General features: G+C 48.1%; 1 protein-coding gene across 2 annotated transcripts in view; it reads left to right on the forward strand.

The window, feature by feature from the left end:
* Positions 1-8,568: 8,568 nt before the first annotated feature.
* Positions 8,569-18,669, forward strand: part of INPP1 (inositol polyphosphate-1-phosphatase) — a 36,464-nt gene continuing 26,363 nt past the window's right edge. The window contains exon 1 of one of the 2 annotated variants that reach the window (XM_038749413.1): positions 8,569-8,599. The gene's annotated coding sequence lies outside the window, so the exon portion shown is untranslated. Of the gene's footprint in view, positions 8,600-12,731; positions 12,759-18,669 lie in introns of those variants that run through there. The other variant, XM_038749412.1, reaches the window with a different exon arrangement.

Raw genomic sequence — 18,669 nt, forward strand, 5'->3', positions numbered from 1 at the left:
CAATGCCTTTCCTCCATGGATCTCATATTCCTAGAGGGCAGGAAAACGGGAATCTTTTTCTCCATTTTCCGATGAGGGAGGACGTGTGCCGGAGTCCTGTTGCTCGCCCTGATGGCAGGGGGGCCAGAGGAGAGGTACACGACGCTGTTTGGGGGAGGCCGGGGTGTGAGGGGAGAAATGTATATATAGTTTGTACGTATTTATTACTCTATTTATTTATTTACGTTGTACATATTTATTCTATTTATTCTCTCTAGTGGAGAGAACACGGGCTTGGGGAGACAGAGGACCTGGGGTTCTAATCCCGGTTCGACATTTGTCTGCCAAGAGACCTTGAGCAAGTCACTCCCACTTCTCTTGGGCCTCAGTTTCCTGTATGTGCTTCCAGTGTTTCCAGTGTTTCTCCAGTGTTTCCCAGTAAGCGCTTAGGTACAGTGCAAGCGCTTAGTACAGTGCTCTGCACATAGTAAGCGCTCAATAAATACGATTGATTGATTGATTGATTGATTTCCTCTTCTGTGAAATAGGGGTTAAGGACTGTGAGCCCCATGTGGGACAAGGGACTGAGTCCAACCTGATTAATTTGTATCTAGCCAGGGGCTCTCAGACATGTGCCTGGCATAGAGTAAGCACTTAACAAATACTCTGAGGGGAAAAACAAAAACAACTTACAACATGGCGCAGAATCACCTGCTCCGGTGGAACAGGCTCAGGTCTGGAAACAAAAAAAGGGGACATGATGATGATAATAATATATAATAATAAATAATAATAATAATAGCATTTATTAAAGCGCTTTACTTGTGTGCAAAGCCCTGTTCTAAGCGCGTGGGGATGTTACAAGGGTGATCAGGGTTGTCCCATGGGGGGCTCACAGTTCTTCATCCCCATTTTACAGATGAGGTAACTGAGGCCCAGAGAAGTGAAGTGACTTGCCCAAAGTCACACAGCTTGACAAGTTGGTGGAGCCGGGGATTTGAACCCATGACCTCTGTACTCCAAAGCCCGGGCTCTTTCCACTGGGCTCTTTCCGTAATAACTATGGTAGTTGTTAGATGTGTTAGGACAAGGGTTCTAATCCTGGCCATGCCACTCGTTCCGCTGCGAGAACTTGGTCAAATCACTTCCCTTCTTCAGGCCTCAGTTTCCTCATTTTGCAAAATGGGGGATTCACCTGTTTTCCTTCCCTCGACTTCGCCTGTGAGCCCAAGGTGGGGACAAGGGACTGTTTCCGACCTGATTGGCCTGTATCTTACCCCCATCTTACCTCCTTCCCTTCCCCACAGCACCTGTATAGATGTCTATATGTTTGTACATATTTATTACTCTATTTATTTATTTTACTTGTACATATCTATTCTATTTATTTTATTTTGTTAGTACGGTTTGGTTTTTGTTCTCCTGTTTACCCCTTTTAGACTGTGAGCCCACTGTTGGGTAGGGGACTGTCTCTAGATGTTGCCAACTTGGGACTTCCAAGCGCTTAGGTACAGTGCTCTGCACACAGTAAGCGCTCAATAAATAACGATTGATTGATTGATTGATTGATTGTATCTACCTCCAGTGCTTAGGGACTGTGCCTGGCACATAGTAAGTGCTTAATGAGGATCACAATTATTATTTTTATATTTAATAATAATAATAATAATAATGGGCATTCATTAAGCGCTTACTATGTGCAAAGCACTGTTCTAAGTGCTGGGGATGTTACAAGGCGATCAGGTTGTCCCACGTGGGGCTCACAGTCTCATCCCCATTTACAGATGAGGTAACTGGGAGGCACAGAGAAGTTAAGTATGACTTGCCCAAAGTCACACAGCTGACGAATTGGCCAGGGCTGGGGATTTGAACCCATTGACCTCTTGACTCCAGAAGCCGCGCGCTCTTTCCACTGAGCCACGCTGCTTTCTGCGTATTCTATTCTATTCTATTTTATTATTAGCTACTTCCCATCCTCCTTAGGGCTCACGTAGCAACAGTCCGTCCCCTCATTATTTATTTTGACCTCTCTAGCTATTAGTATTTAATATTTGCCTCCCCAGTTGGGGTGGGACACTCCCTGAGGGCAGAGGACGTGTCACTTCCATATTCTCTACTCTCCAACCCGCCTAAACCAGTGCAGCACTCTCCAAATGGGCACTCAGTAAATGGCCATTAGCTGCTCCTGCTACTAATCAATCAATCGTATTTATTGAGCGCTTACTGTGTGCAAAGCTGTACTAAGCACTTGGGAAGTACAACTACTACTACTACTAGAAGCAGTGTGCTGTAGTGGACGGAGCACAGGCCTGGGATTCAGAAGGTTGTGGGTTCTAATCCTGCTCGGCTACTTGTCAGTCAGTCGGTCATTCGATTGTATTTATTGAGCACAGTCAGTCAATCGTATGTACGGAGCACTGTACTAAGCGCTTGGGAGAGGACAATAGAACAATAAACAGACTATTCCCTTCTCACAAGGGTTCTAATCCTGCTCGGCTACTTGTCAGTCAGTCAGTCATTCGATTGTATTTATTGAGCACAGTCAGTCAATCGTATGTACGGAGCACTGTACTAAGCGCTTGGGAGAGGACCATAGAACAATAAACAGGATTAATTCCCTTCCCACAACGAGCTTACTGACTAGGCGACTAAGAGTTGCCTGCTGTGTGACCCTGGGCAAGTCACCTCCTTCTCTGGGCCTCAGTTACCTCATCTGTACAATGGGGGATAATAATAACAATAATGATGGCATTTGTTAAGCGCTTACTATGTGCAGAGCACCATTCTAAGCACCTGGGGGGATACAAGGTGATCAAGTTGTCCCACGTGGGGCTCACAGTCTTAATCCCCATTTTACAGATGAGGGAACTGAGGCTCAGAGAAGTGAAGTGACTTGCCCAAGGTCACACAGCGGACGTGTGGGCGGAGCCGGGATTCGAACCCATGACCTCTGACTCCAAAGCCCGGCTCTTTCCAGTGAGCCACGCTGCTTCGTAACAGGGGGATGGAAACGGTGAACCCCACATGGGGCAGGGACTGTGTCCAACTCGATGTGCTTGTATCCACTCCGGAGCTTAGTACAGTACCTGCACATAGTAAGTGCTTAGCAAATACCACGGTAATTATTATTCTCTGTGCCTCTCGTTACCTCATCTGTAAAATGGGGATTAAGAGAGTGAGCCCCATGTGGGACGGGGCATTGTGTCCCACCTGATTAGCTTGTATCTACCCCAGCGGCTTAGAACAGGGCTTGACACACAGTGAGTGCTTAATAAATACCACAATTATTCATCATCATCAGTTGTATTTATTGAGCGCTTACTATGTGCAGAGCACTGTACTAAGCGCTTGGGAAGTACAAATTGGCAACATATGGAGACAGTCCCTACAATTATTATTCTTGCTATTACTAGTTAGGGGTATTTGTTGAGTTCTTACTACTCTTACCACTGCTGCTGTTTGCTACTTCTACGATTGCTACTACACTTATAACGGCATTTATAACGAAGCAGCGTGGCTTAGTGGAAAGAGCCCGGGCTCGGGAGTCAGAGGTCGTGAGTTCTAATCCCCGCCACCACCGGCCTGTCAGCTGGTGTGACTTTGGGGCAAGTCGCTTCACTTCTCTGTGACTCAGTGACCTCATCTGTAAAATGGGGGATGAAGTCTGTGAGCCCCACGGGGGGACAACCTGGTGACTTTGTATCTCCCCCAGTGCTTAGAACGGTGCTTGGCACATAGTAAGTGCTTAAAAAATACCATTATTATTATTATTATTATTATTATTATTATTATAGGTTGTACTCTTCATAGAAGGGTAAGCAGGACTTGGTGGCTTAAAAAATACCATTATTATTCTTATTATTATATTTGTAGTCTTCATGGAAGGTAGCAGGACTTGGTGCTTAAAAAATACCATTATTATTATTAATATTATTATATTTGTACTCTTCATGGAAGGTAGCAGGACTTGGTGCTTAAAAAATACCACTATTATTATTATTATTATATTTGTACTCTTCATAGAAGGTAGCAGGACTTGATGCTTAAAAAATACCATTATTATTATTATTATTATTATTATATTTGTACTCTTCATAGAAGGTAGCAGGACTTGGTTGCTTAAAAAATACCATTATTATTATTATTATTATTATTATATTTGTACTCTTCATAGAAGGTAGCAGGACTTAGGGCTTAAGAAAATACCATTATTATTATTATTATTATTATATTTGTACTCTTCATAGAAGGTAGCAGGACTTGGTGCTTAAAAATACCATTATTATTATTATATTATTATTATTATTATTATATTTGTACTCTTCACAGAAGGTAGCAGGACTTTCGTGCTTGAAAAATACCATTATTATTATTATGATTAATATTATTATATTTGTACTCTTCACAGAAGGTAGCAGGACTTGGTGCTTAAAAAATACCATTATTATTATTATTATTATATTTGTACTCTTCATAGAAGGTAGCAGGACTTGGTGCTTAAAAAATACCATTATTATTATTATTATTATATTTGTACTCTTCATAGAAGGTAGCAGGGACTTGGTGCTTAAAAAATACCATTATTATTATTATTATTATTATTATATTTGTACTCTTCATAGAAGGTAGGAGGACTTGGTGCTTTAAAAATATTATTATTATTATTATTATTATTATTAATATTATTATATTTGTACTCTTCATAGAAGGTAGCAGGACTTGGTGGGTACCAGCAGAGGGGCAGTGCAGTTCTCAAGAATCAGTTTGCATGTGTTATGTATTTTTTTATTTAATGGTATTTATTATTATTATTAATAATAATAATAATAATAATAATGGCATTTGTTAAGCACGGCTCTGTGCCAGGCACTGTACTGAGCCCTGGAGAAGACACAAGACAGTCGGTTTGGACACAGTCCCTGTCCCGCTTGGGGGCTCACAGTCCCCATCCCCATTTTACAGATGAGGGAACAGCGGGGCCCAGAGAAGTGAAGTGACTTGGTCCTAGGTAAATCAATCAATCAATCGTATTTATTGAGCACTTACTGTGTGCAGAGCACTGTACTAAGCGCTTGGTAAGTACAAGTTGGCAACATATAGAGACGGTCCCTACCCAACAGCGGGCTCACAGTCTAGAAGGTCAAGTTAGGAAGCAGCGTGGCTCAGTGGAAAGAGCCCGGGCTTTGGAGTCATGGGTTCAAATCCCGGCTCCACCAAACTGTCAGCTGTGTGACTTTGGGCAAGTCACTTCTCTGTGGCCTCAGTTCCCTCATCTGTAAAAATGGGATTTAGACTGTGAGCCCCCTGTGGGACAATCTGATCACCTTGTAACCTCCCTAGTGCTTAGAACAGTGCTTCGCACATAGTAGGCACTTAATAAATGTCATTATAGTTATTATTATTATTATTATTATTATTATTATTATTGTTATTGTTAGGTCACACAGCAGACAAATGGCAGAGCTGGGATTAGAACCCAGGTGCTCAGACACCCAGGCCCAGGCTCTTTCCACTAGGTCATGCCACTTTGTTAAGCACTTACTATAATAATAATAATAATAATGATGGCATTTATTAAGCGCTTACTATGTGCAAAGCACTGTTCTAAACGCTGGGGAGGTTACAAGGTGATCAGGTTGTCCCATGGGGGGCTCCCAGTCTTAATCCCCATTTTCCAGATGAGGGAACTGAGGCTCAGGGAAGTGAAGGTGACTAGCCCAAAGTCACACAGCTGACAAAATCCCGGCTCCGCCACTTGTCAGCTGTGTGACTTTGGGCAAGTCACTTCTCTGAGCCTCAGTTCCCTCATCTGGAAAATGGGGATTAAGACTGGGAGCCCCATGTGGGACAACCTGATCATCTGGGTATCCCCCCCCGCCCTGGTGCTTAGAACAGTGCTCTGCACATACTAAGCGCTTAACAAATGCCATCATTATTATTATTATTATTATTAAGTGGCAGAGCCGGGATTTGAACCCATGACCTCTGACTCCAAAGCCCGTGCTCTTTCCACTGAGCCATGCTGCTTCTCTAATGTGCCAGGGCAATGTACTGAGTATTGGGGTAAGTATAAGATCACCTATTTTCTAAATGGTATTTGCTAAGGCGCATACTATGTGCCAAGCATTGGTACTACACAGGGCTCACAGTCTTAATCCCTTAAGCGCTTAGTACAGTTCTCTGCACATGGGTAAGTGCTCAATAAACACGACTGAATGAATGAATGAATCCCTGTTTTATAGATTAAGGCAACAGAGGCCCAGAGAAGCGAAGTGACTTGCCCAAGGTCACCCAGCAGACACGCAGTGGAGTCGAGATTAGAACCCAGGTCACCAGACTCCCAAGCCCGGGCTCTTTCCAGTTAGAGAAGCAGCGTGGGCTCAGTGAAAAGAGCCTGGGCTTTGGAGTCAGAGGTCATCGGTTCAAATCCCGGCTCCGTCAATTGTCAGCTGTGTGACTTTGGGGCAAGTCACTTCACTTCTCTGGGCCTCAATTACCTCATCTGTAAAATGGGGATTAAGACTGTGAGCCCCCCGTGGGACAATCTGATCACCCGTGTAACCTCCCCAGCGCTTAGAACAGTGCTTTGCACATAGTAAGTGCTTAATAAATGCCATTATTATTATTATTAGGCCATGCTGCTTCCCTCTCCAATATTCTGTATTGGATAGATTGTTGTGCCCCATTAAACTACGTGAAGCCAAAACTATTTCCTCTGGATAACTCTAATTTTTTTTTTCACACTGAGAATGGGAAAACTTGAGCCACCCCTCCGACTGCTCCCCAGATAACAATTGTTTGCTGAATTGTACTTTCCAAGCGCCTAGAACAGTGCTCTGCATTCAATCAATCAATCGTATTTATTGAGCGCTTACTGTGTGCACAGCACTGTACTAAGCGCTTGGGAAGTACAAATTGGCAACATATAGAGACAGTCCCTACCCAACAGTGGGCTCACAGGCTAGAACACAGTAAGTGCTCAATAAATATGATTAAATACGACTGAATGAATAACACCCTCCTCACTACCATTTCCGTGGTTTAGTGCTCACTTCCTGCCACCACACTCTTAATAATAATAATGATGGCATGTATTAAGCGCTTACTATGTGCAAAGCACTGTTCTAAGCACTGGGGAGGTTACAAGGTGATCAGGTTGTCCCTTGGGGGGGCTCACAGTCTTAATCCCCATTTTACAGATGAGGTAACTGAGGCCCAGAGAATCAATCAATCAATCAATCGTATTTATTGAGCACTTACTGTGTGCAGAGCACTGTACTAAGCGCTTGGGAAGTACAAGTCAGAAACACATAGAGACAGTCCCTACCCAACAGCGGGCTCACAATCTAGAAGGGGGAGACAGAGAACAACACCAAACACACTAACAAAATAAAATAAATAGAATAGATATGTACAAGTAAGATAAATAGATAAATAAAGTAATAAATATGTACAAACATATATACATATATACAGGTGCTGTGGGGAAGGGAAGGAGGAAAGATGGGGGAGATGGAGAGGGGGACGAGGGGGAGAGGAAGGAGGGGGGCTCAGTGTGGGAAGGCCTCCTGGAGGAGGTGAGCTCTCAGTAGGGCCTTGAAGGGAGGAAGAGAGTGAGCTTGGCGGATGGGCAGAGGGACTGGGGGCATTCCAGGCCCGGGGGAGGACGTGGGCCGGGGGTTGATGGCGGGACGGGCGAGAATGAGGCCTAACGGTGAGGAGATTAGCGGTGGCAGAGGAGCGGAGGGTGCGGGCTGGGCTGGAGAAGGACAGAAGGGAGGGGAGGTAGGAGGGGGGCGAGGGGATGGATGGATGGACAGCCTTGAAGCCCAGGGGTGAGGAGTTTCTGGCTGATGCGCAGATTGATCGGTAGCCACTGGAGATTTTTGAGGAGGGGAGTAACATGCCCAGAGCGTTTTCTGGACAAAGACAATCCGGGGCAGCAGCATGAAGTATGGATTGAAGTGGGGAAAGACAGGAGGATGGGAGATCAGAGAGGAGGGCTGATGCAGTAGTCCAGACGGGATAGGATGAGAGATTGAACGAGCAGGGTAGCGTTTTGGACGGAGAGGAAAGGGCAGATCTTGGCAATGTTGCGGAGCTGAGACCGGCGGGTTTTGGGTGACGGCTCGGATGTGAGGGGTGAACGAGAGAGCGGAGTCGAGGATGACACCAACGTTGCGGGCTTGTGAGACGGGAAGGGTGGTAGGTGCCGTCAACAGAGATGGGAAAGTCAGGGAGAGGACGAGGTTTGGGAGGGAAGACAAGGAGCTCGGTCTTCGACATGTTGAGGCTTTAGGTGGCGGGCGGGACATCCAGATGGAGATGTCCTGAAGGCAGGAGGAGATGCGAGCCTGGAGGGGAGGGGGGAGAGAGCAGGGGCAGAGATGTAGATCTGGGTGTCATCAGCGTAGAGATGATAGTTGAAGCCGTGGGAGCGAATGAGGTCACCAAGGGAGTGAGTGTAGATTGAGAACAGAAGGGGACCAAGCACTGAACCTTGGGGAACCCCCACAGTAAGAGGATGGGAGGGGGAGGAGGAGCCTGCAAAAGAGACTGAGAAAGAACGACCGGAGAGAAAAGAGGAGAACCGGGAGAGGACGGAGTCTGTGAAGCCAAGGTCAGATAGCGTGTTGAGGAGAAGGGGGTGGGCCACAGGGTCGAAGGCAGCAGATTAGGATAGAGTAGGAGCCATTGGATTTGACAAGCAGGAGGGTCATTGGTGACCTTTGAGAGGCCAGTTTCCGTGGAATGTAGGGGACGGAAGCCAGACTGGAGGGGGTCGAGGAGAGAGTTGCTTCCCAAGCGCTTAGTACAGTGCTCTGCACACAGAAACCGCTCATTAAATACGATTGATTGATTATATGTATATATGTTTGTACATATTTATTACTCTATTTATTCATTTATTTATTTTACTTGTACATATCTATTCTATTTATTTTATTAGTATGTTTGGGTTTGTTCCCTGTCTCCCCCTGCTAGACTGTGAGCCCACTGTTGGGTAGGGACCGTCTCTATATGTTGCCAACTTGTACTTCCCAAGCGCTTAGTACAGTGCTCCGCACACAGTAAGCGCTCATTAAATACGATTGACGGATTGATTAATTGAATGAATGAATGAATGGGATGCGGCAGCTGCGCATGCGCGGGAGGGGTGAGTGACGGGTGTGCGCGTGAGGCGGCGGGCGGAGGGGGTGACGACGGCTGGGCGTAAAAGCGTGCGTGGCGGAAGTGCGCGTGACGTCAGAGCTCCTGAGGGGGCGGAAGGGCGTCGCTGCTGCCGGGTGGAAGCGGTGGGAAGGCTCGCGTGCGTGCGTGTGCGTGCGTGTGCGTGCTGTTCCCCCCCCCAAGCCCCCCAGGTCCGGTCCGATCCGGTTCGATCCGGTCGCCTGCCTCGCGGCCACTCACCTACACAGGCGCCTCAGCGCGGGCGGGGACCGCGGGCAGCACCATGGCGACGGGCAGCGCATGCGCACCTCCCTCCCGGCACGCGCACAGCGCTCGCGCCCCTTCCCCGGCGCACGCGCACAGCGCTCGCGCCCCTTCCCCGGCGCACGCGCACAGCGCTCGCGCCCCTTCCCCGGCGCACGCGCACAGCGCTCGCGCCCCTTCCCCGGCGCACGCGCACAGCGCTCGCGCCCCTACCCCGGCGCACGCGCACAGCGCTCGCGCCCCTTCCCCGGCGCACGCGCACAGCGCTGACTTGAGTAGGGGAAAGGGGAGAGGAGAGCAGCGGCCTGTCGGCCTAGAGCGGCCCGAAGGAGGGCGGGGAAGGCGCGGGGCTTGGGCGCCCCAAAGAGGGAGGGAGGCGGAAGTCTCCCCGACTACTTCATTATTCATTCATTCATTCATTCATTCTTTCTTTCTTTCTTCTAGACTGTGAGCCCACTGTTGGGTAGGGACCGTCTCTGTATGTTACTAACTTATACTTCCCAAGCGCTTAGTACAGTGCTCTGCACGCAGTAAGCGCTCAGTAAATACGATAGAATGAATTCATTAATTCATTCAATTATTATTAATAATCAACTATTAATAGTTAATTAATTAACCAATTAATTAGCTATTTACTAATTAATATGTAACTAATTAATTGACTATTAACTAATTAATGGTTAATTAACTATTGATGATAATAATTATTAATAATAACAATGGTAAGCACTTACTAGGTGCCAAGCACTGTTCTAAGCGTTGGGATAGATACAATAATAATAATGATGGCATTTATTAAGCGCTTACTATGTGCAAAGCACTGTTCTAAGCGCTGGGGGAGGTTACAAGGTGATCAGGTTGTCCCACGGGGGGCTCACAGTCTTCATCCCCATTTGACAGATGGGGTCACTGAGGCCCAGAGAAGTGAAGCGACTTGCCCAAAGCCACACAGCTGACAAGTGGTGGTGGCGGGATTAGAACCCACGACCTCTGACTCCCAAGCTCCGGCTCTTTCCACGAAGCCACGCTGCTTCTCCGAATAATTACTATGTGCAACGCAGTGTACTAAGCACCTGGGAAATACAATTTGGCAACAAATAAAACCCTACCCAACAGTAGGCCCATTGGGCCTTCATGATTCCTCAGGTTGTACGGGGGCTGCAGCCCGCCCGCCCGTTAGGCCGCTGTGTGACGTTCAGTAAATAGGTTCCTATTTATTGAGCGCTTACTGTATTCAGAGCACTGTAATAATAATAATGATAATTATGGTATTATGGAGAAGCAGCGTGGCTTAGTGGAAAGACCCCCGGGCTTGGGAGTCTGAGGTTATGGGTTCTAAACCTGACTCCGCCACTTGTCTGCTTGACATTAGTATTAATATTTATTTGTTTACATTCCTTCAGTCGTATTTATTGAGCGCTCACTGCGTGCACAGCACTGTCCTAAGCGCTTGGGAAGTCCAAGTTGGCAACATCTGGAGACGGTCCCTACCCAACAGCAGGCTCACAGTCTAGAACATATGAACAAAATAAAATAGAATAAAATACAATAAATAGAGAAGCAGCGTGGCTCTGTGGAAAGAGCCCGGGCTTTGGAGTCAGGGTTCGTGGGTTTGAGTTCCGACTCCGCCAAGTGTCAGCTGTGTGACTTTGGGCAAGTCGCTTCACTTCTCTGGGCCTCAGTTCCCTCATCTGTCAAATGGGGATGAAGACTGTGAGCCCCCCCGTGGGGCAACCTGATCTCCTTGTAACCTCCCCGGCGCTCAGTACAGTGCTTTGCACATAGTAAGCGCTTAATAAATGTCATTGAAAATAAAAAATAAGAAAAAAATGTGTCCAGGTAAAATAAATGGAGTAGTGAATCTGCAGAAATATATATACAGGTGCTGTGGGGAGAGGAAGGAGGGGGCTCAGTCTGGGAAGGCCTCTTGGAGGAGGTGAGGCCTCCTCCCCCCTCGCGGGCCCCTCCCCTCCCCCTGTAGCCCCGCCCTCTCCCTCTCCCTCTCCCTCTCCCTCTCCCTCTCCCTCTCCTCTCTCCTCTCTCCTCTCTCCTCTCTCCTCTCTCCTCTCTCCTCTCTCCTCTCTCCTCTCTCCTCTCTCCCCTCTCCCTCCCTCCCTCCCTCCCTCCCTCCCTCTCTCTCCTTCCCTCTCCCCATCTCTCCCTCTCTCTCTCTCTCCCTCCCTCTCCCTCTCCCTCTCTCCCTCCCCCTCTCTCCCCCCCTCCCCCCCTCCCTCCCCTCCCCCTCTCTCCCCCCCTCCCTCCCTCCCCCTCTCTCCCCCCCTCCCCCCTCGCGGGCCCCCTCTCCCTCCCTCGCGCTCTCTCTCTCCCTCTCCCTCCCTCCTTCTCTCCCCCTCTCCCCACTATCTCTCTCCCTCTTTCCCTCTCTCTCTCCCCCCTCCCTCCCCCTCTTTCTCTCCCCCCTCCCTCTCCCCCTCTCTCCTTCCCTCCCTCTCCCCCCTCCCTCTCTCCCTCTCCCTCTCTTTCTCTCCCTCCCCCCCCCTCCCTTTCTCTCCCTCCCCCTCCCTCTCCCCCCCTCCCCCTTCCCTCTCCCCCCTCCCTTCCTCCCTCTCCCCACTCCCTCCGTCCGTCTCTCCACCCTCTCTCCCTCCCCCCCCTCCCCCCTCTCTCCCCCCTCTCTCCCTCCCTCCCTCCCTCCCCCCCTTTCTCCCCCCTCCCTCCCCCTCCCTCTCCCTCCCCCCCTCCCTCTCCCCCTCCCTCCCCCCTCCCTCTCCCTCTCCCCCTCCCTCCCCCCTCCCTCCCTCTCTCTCTCCCCCCTCTCCCTCTCTCCCCCCTCCCGCCTCTCCAATCAATCAGTCAATCAATCAACCGTATTTACTGAGCGCTTACTGTGTGCAGAGCACTGTACTATCAATCAATCAATCAATCAATCGTATTTATTGAGCGCTTACTATGTGCAGAGCACTGTACTAAGCGCTTGGGAAGTACAAGTTGGCATCACATAGAGACAGTCCCTACCCAACAGGGGGCTCACAGTCTAAAAGGGGGAGACAGAGAACAGAACCAAACATACCAACAAAATAAAATAAGTAGGATAGAAATGCACAAGTAAAATAAATAAATAAATAAATAAATAGAGTAATAAATATGTACAACCATATATACATATATACAGGTGCTGTGCTGTACTAACCGGGTCCCCGCCCCCTCCCCTGTCTGCCCCTCCCCGCCCCGGGCCCCCCGGTGTCCCGGAAAGGGGGGGGCGGGGGGCGGCGCAGCCCCTCCCCCCCTGCCTCCCTGCGCCCGCCCTCCCTCCGTCCGTCCGTCCCGTCGGTCCCGTCGGTGCCCGTGCCCCCCCCCCCCCCCTCCGGTGGCCCGGGGAGCAGGTAGGTTGGGCCCTTAGGGCGGGGGAGGGGAGGGGGGGAAGGGCCCCGCGCCCCCTGAGGGGCTGATGGCTTCATTCATTCATTCACTCACTCAATCGTATGTACTGAGCGCTTCCAGTGCGCGGAGCACTGGGCTAAGCGCTTGGGAAGGACAAGGCGGCAACATGTAGAGCCGGTCCCTGCCCAACCGGGGGCCGTTGGGGGGAGGGGTCCCGGGCCCCCCCCCCCCGCCCCCGACCTGAGGGGATAGAGAGAGGGTCACTTCACTTCTCTGGGCCTCAGTTACCGCCTCTGCAAAATGGGGACCGCGAGCCCCCCCCGCCGTGGGACGGCCTGATCGCTTTGGAACCTCCCCAGCGCTTTGCACAGAGTAAGCGCTTAATAAATGCCATTAATTTTTGAGCGCTTAGTCCAGTGCTCTGCACACAGTAAGCGCTTAATAAATGCCATCGTTTTTTAAGCGCTTAGTCCAGTGCTCAGCACACAGTAAGCGCTCAATAAATACGATTGAATGAATGAAGGGATGGGGGGAGGAGAGAGAGGAGTCCCGCCCCCCCCCCCCCCCCCCCGAGCTGAGAGGATGGGTGAAGGGGGGCATTCATTCAATCAATCAATCAATCGTATTGCTTGAGCGCTTACTGTGTGCAGAGCACTGTACTAAGCGCTTGGGAAGTCCAAGTTGGCAACATCTAGAGACGGTCCCTACCCAACAGCGGGCTCACAGGGTAGAAGGGGGAGACAGACAACAAGACAAAACATAGTAACAAAATAAAATAAGTAGAATAAATATGATCACCCTGTAACCTCCCCAGCGCTTAGTCCAGTGCTCTGCACACGGTAAGCGCTCAATAAATAGGATTGAGTGAATGTGCGGAGCACTGCACCAACTGGTTGGAAAAGGGCGAGAGAAGAGAGTTAGTGGGCACAGGCCCGGCCCGGCTCCAGGGGCAGGAGGACAGCTTGGCCCCTCCATCATCATCATCAATCGTATTTATTGAGCGCTTACTATGTGCAGAGCACTGTACTAAGCGCTTGGGAAGTACTGATAACGCCCGCCGGGGCACCCAGCTCTGCCAGTCCATAATAATGATGCTATTTGTTAAGCGCTTACTATGTGCAAAGCACAGTTCTAAGCGCTGAGGAGGTTACAAGGCGATCGGGTTGTCCCACGGGGGGCTCACGGTCTTCATCCCCATTTTCCAGATGAGGTCACTGAGGCCCAGAGAAGTGAAGTGACTTGCCCAGAGTCACAGAGCTGACAGTTGGCGGAGCCAGGATTTGAATAATAATAATAATGTTGGTATTTGTTAAGCGCTTACTATGTGCAAAGCACTGTTCTAAGCGCTGGGGAGGTTACAAGGTGATCAGGTTGTCCCATGGGGGGCTCACAATTTTAATCCCCATTTTACAAATGAGGTAACTGAGGCCCAGAGAAGTGAAGTGACTTACCCAAAGTCACACAGCTGGCAGTTGGCAGAGCCGGTATTTGAACCCATGACCTCCGACTCCAAAGCCCGGGCCCTCTCCACCGAGCCACGCTGCTTCTCCCCCTCATCCCCCTCTCCATCCCCCTCATCTTACCTCCTTCCCTTCCCCACAGCACCTGTATATATGTATATATGTTTGTACATATTTATTACTCTATTTATTTATTTTACTTGTACATAGCTATTCTATTTATTTTATTTTGTTAGTATGTTTGGTTTTGTTCTCTGTCTCCCCCTTTTAGACTGTGAGCCCACTGTTGGGTAGGGACCGTCTCTAGATGTTGCCAACTTGGACTTCCCAAGCGCTTAGTCCAGTGCTCTGCACACAGTAAGCGCTCAATAAATACGATTGATTGATTGATTCTCCATCGGCTGTACCTTGTTGGGCAGACTGACGGACGAAGCCCCTCGGTGACTGCTTTATCCCATTGTCAGAAATCCGCTCCTGGGCGTCCGCCTGAAGGGAAAGCCCCGTTAATAATAATGATAATAATAATGATGGCATTTATTAAGCGCTTACTATGTGCAAAGCACCGTTCTAAGCGCTGGGGAGGTTACAAGGCGATCAGCTGGTCCCCCGGGGGGCTCACAGTCTTAATCCTCATTTTCCAAATGAGGTAACTGAGGCATAGAGAAGTGAAGTGACTTGCCCAAAGTCACACAGCGGACAATTGGCGGGGCCGGGATTTGAACCCATGACCTCTGACTCCAAAACCCGGGCTCTTTCCACTGAGCCACGCTGTTAGGGCGTCCTCATCATAAGACGGACTGGTGAAATCAATCAATCAATCAATCGTATTTATTGAGCGCTTACTATGTGCAGAGCACTGTACTAAGCGCTTGGGAAGTACAAATTGGCAACACATAGAGACAGTTTGGCCCCACAGCACTTAGGTCTACGTCTCCAAATTCTCAATAATAATGATAATAATGGTGGCGTTTGTTAAGCACCTGCTAGGTGCCGAGCACCGTTCTAAGCACAGGCGGAGATACAGGGTGATCAGGTTGTCCCACATGGGGCTCACGGTCTTCATTCCCATTTTACAGATGTGGAAACTGAGGCCCAGAGAAGTGAAGCGACTTGCCCAAAGTCACCCAGCTGACCAGCGGCGGAGCCGGGATTAGAACCCACGACCTCTGACTCCCAAGCCCGGGCTCTTTCCACTGATCCACGCCGCTACTCCTCTAATAATAATAATGGTGTTTGTTAAGCACTTACGATGTGCCAAGCACTGTTCTAAGCGCTGGGGTGGATACAAGGTCGTCAGGTTGTCCCACGTGGAGCTCACAGTCTTAATACCATCATCATTATTATTATTGCTATTAATTCACGTTTTACAGATGAGGTAACTGAGGCATGGAGAAGCTGCCAAGTTGATTCATTCATTCATTCAATCATATTTATTGAGCACTTACTGTGTGCAGAGCACTGGACGAAGCGCTTGGGAAGTACAAGTCGGCAACGTCTAGAGATGGCCAAGAGAAGCAGCTTGGCTCAGTGGAAAGAACACGGGCTTTGGAGTCAGAGGTCATGGGTTCAAATCCCGGCTCCGCCACTTGTCAGCTGTGTGACTTTGGGCAAGTCACTTCACTTCTCTGGGCCTCAGTTCCCTCATCTGTAAAATGGGGATTAAGACTGTGAGCCCCCCGTGGGACAACCTGATCACCTTGTAACCCCCCAGCGCTTAGAACAGTGCTTTGCACATAGTAAGCGCTTAATAAATGCCATTATTATTATTATTATTACCCAACAACGGGCTCACAGTCTAGAAGGGGGAGACAGACAACAAAACAAAACATGGCAAGTGGCAGAGGCTGGATTAGAACCCACGACCTCTGACTCCTAAACCCATGCTCTTTCCCACTAAGCCACGCTGCTTCTCCTGATACTTATTATTCATTCAATCGTATTTATTGAGTGCTTACTGTATGCAGAGCACTGTACTAAGCGCTTGGGAAGTACAAGTTGGCAACATATAGAGACGGATACTAATATCCATCTCCTCCTCTAGACCGTGAGCTCCTGGTGGACAGGGAAAAAGTGTCTGCCAACTCTGTAGGATTGAGAAGCAGCGTGGCTCAATGGAAAGAGCCCGGGCTTTGGTGTCAGAGGTCATGGGTTCGAATCCCGACTCCACCACTTGTCAGCTGGGTGACTTTGGGCAAGTCACTTCACTTCTCTGGGCCTCAGCTACCTCATCTGTAAAATGGGAATGAAGACTATGAGCCCCCCGTGGGACAACCTGATCACCTTGTAACCTCCCAAGCGCTTAGAACAGTGGTTTGCACATAGTAAGCGCTCAATAAATGCCATCATTATTATTATTATATTAACAAAATAAAATAAATATGTACAAATTAGAGTAAAACATCTGTACAAACATATATGCAGGTGCTGTGGGGAGGGGAAGGGGGTAAGGCAGGGGCGATGGGGAGGGGGAGAGGAAGGAGGGGGCTCACATGTCCATTTCTGTACTTTATTGGTGCCTGTCTCCCCCTCTAGACTGTAAGCCCATTGTGGGCAGGGAATGTGTCTGTTTATTGTTCTATTGCCCTCTCCCAGGCTCTTAGTGTGGTTCTCTGTCCACTCATTCATTCATTCATTCAATCATATTTTTGGAGCGCTTGCAGACCACTGTACTAAGCACTTGGGAAGTACAAGTCGGCAACATCTAGAGACGGTCCCTACCCGACAACGGGCTCACAGTCTAGAAGGGGGAGACAAGCAACAAAACAAAACATGTGGACGGATGTCATCATCAGAATAAATAGAAGTAAAGCTAGATGCACAGTATTAACAAAATAAATAGTAAATATGTACAAGGAAAATAAATAGAGTAATAAATCTGTACAAATATATATACAGGTGCTGAGGGGAGGGGAAGGAAGTAGGGTCGGGGGATGGGGAGGAGGCGAGGAAAAAGGGGGCTCAGTGTGGGAAGGCCTCCTGGAGGAGGTGAGCGGCAGAGGAGCCCATAGTAAGCGCTCAATGAATAGGATTGAATTGAATGAATGTCTCCCAAAGAGCTGATGCCGGGCCGCAGCTTGACCTTCAAGGCCCAGCTTGGTGGGGTATCGAGGGGGCATTATTAGCTGGACGGCGGGCACATCTGCTGGAAGCCTGACCCAATCCGCGGGTTCCTGAGCACCAACTATGTGCAGAGTGCTGTACAATAATAATATTATTCATTTATTCAATTGTATTGAGCGCTTACTGTGTGCAGAGCACTGCACTAAGCGCTTGGGAAGTACAAGTTGGCAACATTATAGAGACGGTCCGTACCCAACAGCGGGCTCACAGTCTAGAAGGGGGAGACGGACAACAAAACAAAACATATTAACAAAATAAAATAAATAGAATAAATATGTACAAATAAAATAAATAAATAAATAAATAAATAGAGTAATATTGTGGTACTGGTTCATTCATTCAGTCGTATTTATTGAGCACTTACCGTGTGCAGAGCACTGTACTAAGTGCTTGGGAAGTCCAAGTTGGCAACATTATAGAGATGGTCCCTACCCAACAGCGGGCTCACAGTCTAGAAGGGGGAGACAGGCAACAAAACAAAACATATTAACAAAATAAAATAAATAGGGTAAATATGTACAAATAACATAAATAAATAGAGTAATAGAGCAATATTATGGTACTGGTTCATTCGTTCATTCAATCGTATTTATTGAACGCTTGCTGTGTGCAGAGCACTGTACTAAGCGCTTGGGAAGTCCAAATTGGCAACATTATAGAGGCGGTCCCTACCCAACAGCGGGCTCACAGTCTAGAAGGGGGAGATGGACAACAATACAAAACATATTAACGAAATAAAATAAATAGAATAAATATGTACAAATAAAATAAATTAATAGAGTAATATTATGGTACTGGTTCATTCATTCATTCAATCGTATTTATTGAGCACTTACTGTGTGCAGAGTACTGTACTAAGCGCTTGGGAAGTCCAAGTTGGCAACATATAGAGGCGGTCCTTACCCAACAGCGGGCTCACAGTCTAGAAGGGGGAGACAGACAACAAAACAAAACATATTAACGAAATAAAATAAATAGAATAAATATGTACAAATAAAATAAATAAATTAATAGAGTAATATTATGGTACTGGTTTGTTCATTCATTCAATCGTATTTATTGAGCGCTTACTGTGTGCAGAGCACTGTACTAAGCGCTTGGGAAGTCCAAGTTGGCAACGTATAGAGGCGGTCCCTACCCAATAGTGGACTCACAGTCTAAAAGGGGGAGACAGAGAACAAAACCAAACATACTAACAAAATAAAATAAATAGAATAGATATGTACAAGTAAAATAAATAAATAAATAGAGTAATAAATATGTACAAACATATATCCATATATACAGGTGCTGTGGGGAAGGGAAGGAGGTAAGATGGGGGGGACGGAGAGGG

The sequence above is a fragment of the Tachyglossus aculeatus genome, chromosome 7 (genome assembly GCF_015852505.1).
Source record: "Tachyglossus aculeatus isolate mTacAcu1 chromosome 7, mTacAcu1.pri, whole genome shotgun sequence".
NCBI classification, from domain to species: Eukaryota; Metazoa; Chordata; class Mammalia; order Monotremata; family Tachyglossidae; genus Tachyglossus; species Tachyglossus aculeatus.